The sequence below is a fragment of the Rhagoletis pomonella genome, unplaced genomic scaffold, assembly GCF_013731165.1.
Source record: "Rhagoletis pomonella isolate Grant_MI unplaced genomic scaffold, Rhpom_1.0 Rhpom_scaffold_00005, whole genome shotgun sequence".
In the NCBI taxonomy this organism is placed as follows: domain Eukaryota; kingdom Metazoa; phylum Arthropoda; class Insecta; order Diptera; family Tephritidae; genus Rhagoletis; species Rhagoletis pomonella.
Genome location: NW_023458559.1, coordinates 78,462,379 through 78,469,305, shown reverse-complemented (window position 1 = coordinate 78,469,305; position 6,927 = coordinate 78,462,379).

The following is a 6,927-nucleotide window of genomic DNA, read 5'->3' as shown; positions in this document are numbered from 1 at the left end:
AGTAACGGTGACATTTATACCTAAATATGTAGCAAGGAGTAAAAAATTGAGTTTTTGCAAAAGTAAAAATTTTATTGCAGATTCCGGAAGCCTACCAATGCAGTATAAATGTTTGTTCGGAAAGGTTTTTGTTTAAGGCGACAAACCCCTAGAAATGGGCGTTGCAGTTTTATGACTAAAGTTATTAAAGTGAAGATTTTATTGTCGATTTCGACAGACTATCCTTTTGTTAACAATATTCGTTCCGCAACTTTGTTTTTGAATTGAAGAAGCTTCCAGAAATGGACGTGGCTAAATTAGTACCAAAGTTAAAAAATTCATTTTTTTTTTGTGGATCTAGGCTGAATATCTATCTATTCACTAATAATGTTTGTTTCGTATTTTTTTTTGGAAGAGAATAAAGTGCTTTAGTTGCATTTAATTAACTGTTCAAAAACCTCAATAATATTGTGTTAGTTTAAATAATGTAGAAGATAAGAGCGTTACAGTAAAGGGCTATTTTCGAAAATGGATTTTATGCATTTTAACGCAGTGTCGGAAAGGCTCCTTAATAAATTTTGGCATGAGGGTTTTACAAGTGTCCTAAAAACCTCAATTTTTTGTATGGAGAATTTTTATTTTGTCCCATATTACGAACAGTTATTGTTGCCTTTGCTTGGGCCATAAGGCTTTCAAAGCTTGGTTTTAATATGTTTTCAAAACGAACACCTAGGGCCAGTTTTTCAGTGCAAGGCCGTGGTTTAAACTTAGTTTAAATGCCCGATCTGGCTGGTTTAAACTAAGATCAGCGAGTCAAGTGTCAGCCAGCTGTTCAATTTAAACTAAGTTTACTTAATCTAAGTCTAAACTGGCACTGAAAAACTGGCCCTTTAACTGCTGTGTTTTAGAGATTAGCAAACGGTGTGGAAAATCGAGTTTTTTTAATCTGAAAGATATATCTAGATTACATAAATGTATGTATATCTTAAATATAATCACCATTTATGTACGTCGATCGTCGTTAAAAAAGTTCATTTTAACGTGTTTAATTATTTGAAAAAAAATAAAAATTTGAATTTGAAAAATGCATCGAGGTCCTTTCAAATAAATTTTTATGCTCGTATCTCATAACAGAACGTCATAACTCTACCCTTGCCTTCCGAAGCATGTAAAGTTTCGAAGCTTTTCTATGTTTTCTTATTATTTCTTTTGGCTAGATTATAGATTTTCCCACCAGATTGCGGTCTCAAGAGTTACAATGGACTTGATGACTGTGGGGCATATACCATAGGTACCATCCATATACATATCTACATAAGTATAAATGCATCCAATTTGAGAAGACCTTGATGATTATCATCCAAAAACTTGAGATTTTATAAACGAATGAAAATGACCTAGGAGTAAAACAAAGTAAAACGGAGCTTGTACTATTTACCGATAGGTACAAGGTTCCACAATTAAAGACCCCAACTGTGGCAAACATCGCACTCACGATCAGTGAAGCTGCAAAAAATTTATAGGCGGCTCATACTGAATAAGAAACTAAACTGGGAACAGAACACATTTGCGCGTGTCGTACGCCTGTAAAGGTGCAATTGGGAGTAAATGGGACATGTCTCCCAGTACAATGCATTGGCTTTATCTTGTTGGGGTCAAGCCGACACTTTTGTATGGAATTGTGCTCTGTTGACCTGTTTTAGCTAAGAAATCAGCCCCCATCATACTATAAAAAGTGTAAAGAACTGTCGCACTGCGGATCAGTAGTGGCATAAGGATTACGCCCATTCCCAAGGAGGTAATGAATGTTATGCTAAAGGCATGGTAGGCGCGGGGTTAAATGAGATCGCTTGTGGTAGCCCAACGGCTCCTTCTTAATTAAAGTGGACTTTAAACATATTCCGGATGCTATTGATTGTTAATATTTTAAGGGCCCTTTTCTCAAGTAGCTTTCAAAATTTATTTTCCCTTCAAATAAACTTTTTGAGAACAAACTTTGTGTTTAAAGGGTAGATAGTGTCTTTTGCTTTTAGAATATAGTTAACTGGATTCAACTGCCTCAGATATAATCTACCGTGATATTTGCGGCCCCTTGAACACTAGACCCAACATTTCCGAGAAAAATTAATCCAGCCGCTTTGAAATGACATAAATTCGCATTAGCGACGCCTTAAATTTAGTCACGCCTAATTTGTTGGGTTTTGCTAAATTGACAAGTTAAATATGCAGCTGCTGCTACATGGAAACCAGCGCAATTTTACACGCCACCGACAGTAGTCAGCGGCGACAGCCTCTTTCCTGCCAGCGGAAACCTTTGAACTTGGCACACAGATCACAAAAAAGGCGAGGTATGTAAGGATGATGAATTTTTACTTTTTTATTGCCATTGTATTGCAACAATACACTAAATTCATTTTAAATAAATTTGCGAAGATTTGCTCGGTGACAATTTGCCGTGGTGCATAAACTACAAAAAACAAACCATGCGTCTATTGTATTTTGATCACACACAACTTTCCCCTTTTTGTTTGTTGTAGGCAACTTCAAGGTTCGCTGATATTAGAAACCATAAAAATTTTGATTTGAAAATATTGAGAAATGTCTTTAAGTGCAGTATGAGAGGGCCGAAGATATCTGGTGTGAAAATCAATTTATTGCGGTGTCTGCTGGCGGAGGCGACAAAAGAAATTGTGGCCATCGTTCAGCTACATACATATGTATATGTGTAGCTATATACATATGTATGTATGCATGTGAAAAGTTAACAGAAAAGAAATAGGCGCTTGCTGTGCACTAAACGCAGCAGGAGCCTTTAGTTAGCGGCTACGACAAGTGACCTCAATGTCGCTGCAAGTGCACCAGCAGAGAATTCTTTTGTGCACATATACATACATATTTTTTCTGAGGGCGTTGGCAGACACTTTGTCTATTTGGTAGTTAACTATTGTAAGTAGCAGGCAATGTGCAATAAGTTATATAGATGTATCTTGCAATCGGTTTGTGTAGGAGGAGGTGTGGTCCGGTATATGTTTTATGACGTATCAGGCGCCACTGCTGTCTTTTTTTGTTGTTGTTATTATCCAAAGCAACAAGTGTAAGGGGACATATGTATTTTTTTGAATTAAATATGTATTGCTTTGCAAGTCAAGAAAAAACATACTTTGATAAATGTTTGTCTCTTGTATGTAGAAGCTGGAAAATAAAAAATTGATGAAAGGTATTAGAAAAACTTGCCAAATTTTAGAACTCATGATTAGTAGCTGTTTTGAAAGATTTATTGAAGAGTCATTCTATTCGCTAAGTTGAAGTTTCTTTTTATCCTCTGCAGTAGTTTACAATGTTAATTGATTGTGAAACCCATTTTTTTTACCGAAGTAAGAAGTTATAAAAAACACGGCAACTCTCTTATGACCTATGGGCCTATCTATACACATAAACACATACATAATTAAGCGATTTAAAATGCCAAGCGACGCCAAATCCTTCTTCAACTGGTTTTCCCATCGCAGAGGAGACCTCCCTCCTTCTAACGGGGGTACCGCGTTAAGTACTTTCAAAGCTGGAAGGTTTGTTTGCGTTTATTCGTAAAACGATAATCAAGCCAGCGGAGCTGTTGAATTTTTACTTCAGCGTTCCATCGTCCCAAAAAAGTGCCAGAGACCATATAATCCTTGTTAAAATGCATACTTATGAAATTGGTCTCCTCCGAGGTGGACTTCCCGGGCTGCTTACCACCGAGCACAACCCGAACCGTTCATACGCATATTGGGATAAACGACCTCACACAGAGGATTACAAAGGTATCAGAAGCGTGTTCTATGAGGATGTGTGTACATATTTGAATGCGCGCTTTTCAAATACGCTCGGGCTGTTTAGCTTTAACTAAAACTTCTAACTAACTAATCTAGCAAGGGAGCGTCCGTAGGTTTCTTTCGCGACATAGAGGGTAGTTTTGACAACTCGAATCAAATTCTAATAGGCAAATGGAACCGACGTTAAAGGATTGACGTGACCATATGACTACACTGTGTAGGACAAGAAAGAGTAAGTTTCTCGGCCACGAAACGATGTCCATAGGGTGTAGAGATCTCCCCACTATTATGGTTCATCGTAGTAGACGAGCTACTTTACATGGTGAGTAAAAATGGCTTCCACGTTCAAGGCTGCGCAGAAAATAATACCATCTTAATCAGGGTTAGGATGGAAGCAACCATCTCAAATTCCATACAAAGTGCATTGAACAAAGTCGCCAATAGGTCCAGGCAAAAATTAACCTATTAAACCCTAATGCGACTAGCATAGTTCATTTTTACAACAAATCGAAATGTGGCGAACATCTAAATAGAACAATTACTTCAAGGAGAAAATATACACTTTCCCAAAGACGTGAAATATCTGTGAGTTATCCTTGTTGACTACAACTCATGAAAATAAAGCCATTGAAAACGTCGGGGGCCAATATGTGAAGCGGACGGAAGCTGATAGAAAGCAAATGGGGCAGCCGAGCTATATTTACAGCACTAGTACTTTGGGAAAAACACCCATAGGCGCTTCTGGACCTACCTCCTCAAGAAAGAGGCTCTACTACTTACATATATTTACAGCACACTCATCCACTCTCATGATTATAAAAGCGGATAAAGAACTAAGCATTAGCTTCGTGGATGTTTGTGTTACGAGTTAAAAATTTACAGAGAACTTCAATATTTTTCTCAAAAGGAATCAACTGGAACAACACACTACGGCGGAGTACTTTATGTGCCTCTCTGAAGCTCTTACTGGGATCAGCATTCGCTTCCCAATATCACCGCGCCTAGAAGCGCACGATCTAAATACAGAAGACATGTAGCCAAATAGGCGTTTGTTACAATAAATCGTCATTGGACGCGTTAACTAGGTGACCAGCTGCGTCATTTAAGGCTATGCGCAGTTATTTAATGCTTATATTTGGAGCTTACGATGAATTATTTTTCTTATGTCATTGAATTAATGTTGCCAAATAAATATTATTTTTTAGAATGTAGCTTCATTTAACTGTTTTTTGTTTCAAACCTTTCAATTTTGTTTAAAGTTACCGAAATTTTCACCTTTACAACCCGTCATCGGCTTTCTTTCCGTCTAACTGACCCTAATTGCGAGCCATAAAATCGAAATGAGACCTACAAATCGCATCTTGGTAGGTTTTAACAGCCAAACTGCTAGCAAATTGAAAAACGAATACTTAAATGCCAAAACTTAGTTGTACATTGAAAGAAGAGGAACTGATGAAAAAATTAGGAATTAAAAAAAAAATAACAATCAACTAATGTACGGCACATTTGCTCAAATCACCAGAATCCATCCAAAGAGCTTCAGCGCTCACTTGCGCCGTTGGGAGCACGCAAGTGGATGGCTTTTTCTGCGTAAACCTCACCCATGCATTCACATACATATGTATGTATGTATTTACATCCATAGGCAAAGGCAGAAGCAGCTGCCCGTGGAGACGTTGTGGCGTGGCTGCTTCATTCAAAGAAAAGGCGCTCAAATTACCAACTTGCGACGTCGAAAGTCGCCACATAAACTATGCACGTATATACATATGTATGTAAAAATGTAATAAGTGTATGCGTATGTAGGCATGCATGACAGCTTATATGTTCATAAAAAATGTGTGTGCGCGTGTGTGTGCACACACGTAATGAGATGCTAATCTAATTTTCTTAGCAAACGCGCCAGTGGAGCGCGCACTCGCGCATGCGCACACAAATCACCATTGCAACTGTGATCGTCCGACCAAGCGACCGCCCGAACGCCCGACCGCCCGCCTAGTCGCCAAAACCCGCTTCAACCGACAACGGAAAAGGGAAATAAAATTTTATTAGAACTAACAGCAGCCACAGCGGCAACATTAAGATCAGTAACTACAAATCTGTGAGCTATACGTACCGCACCGCGTTGCAGCAGTAATCAGAACAAATGCGCGTGCGTTAAATAGCCCAACATAACCAAGAATAGCAGCCACAACCCAATCCAACCCAACCCAAACACAAGCCAAGCAAGTAAGCAACAGAACTTAGGTTTGGTCGCATCCGCAGTGGCTGCTTTTACTCAGCTTTCAACCGCCACTTAGTGGCGATAGCCACCGCCACCGTCACCGTTGCCAACGCCACCGCCACACCATCGCGTACAGCAGCCACAAAATTGCGTTGAAGTGTAGTTTGAAAAAGTTGTGCAGTGCATGCAACATTAGGTTGCACACATACATAGATACAGTATCGGAAGGTAGTGAACCAAGCAACAACAAATCGTTTAGCAGACCAACTCAAGTCGTTGCAATAGACGCGTCACCGATACAATTGTAGCGATAAGCCGCCCAACCGACTTGGGCCGTTGAGCGGTGCGCGGTTGCTTTTGCTCGAGTTAGCGCAAACTCGCGTTACATAGCCAAAGCAAATGGTGCTGCTCTAATATTTTTCTGTTGTTACTGCATTTGTGCACTCTCGTGTAAGCGCGTAATTGCCATAAATGGTCTAATCTGGTATCGCACAGTTCGTCGCGTATTCTGCGCTAGTTTTTCCTGCCCTTCGTTTTTACAGCAAAACAAAAAAGTTCGAGCAGCGGTTGTGGCTGTTGACGCCCGCGCGCCTGTAACGCGCTTCGAATAGGCAATGAGTTTCTTTTCGGTAGCCGGTAGGTTGTTGAAAAGCGGCATTGCAACCGTAAAGCTAACAACCGTCGACAATTCGAAATCGCACTGCATACGCGGAGGCGGTATTAGTAGGCACGTAGTGAGTGCTGGTCTACACATTACACGAACACTATCGCTCCCGCGAAAAAGAGCTTCACTAGAAGATGCTTGACGGTATAACAAGCAAAGAAAGCCATTAGTATTTTGTTTACGAGTATTTGTGTGCATCAGATACATATGTGTGCTATAACTGCTTATGATGGAGTTCATAGGAGAAT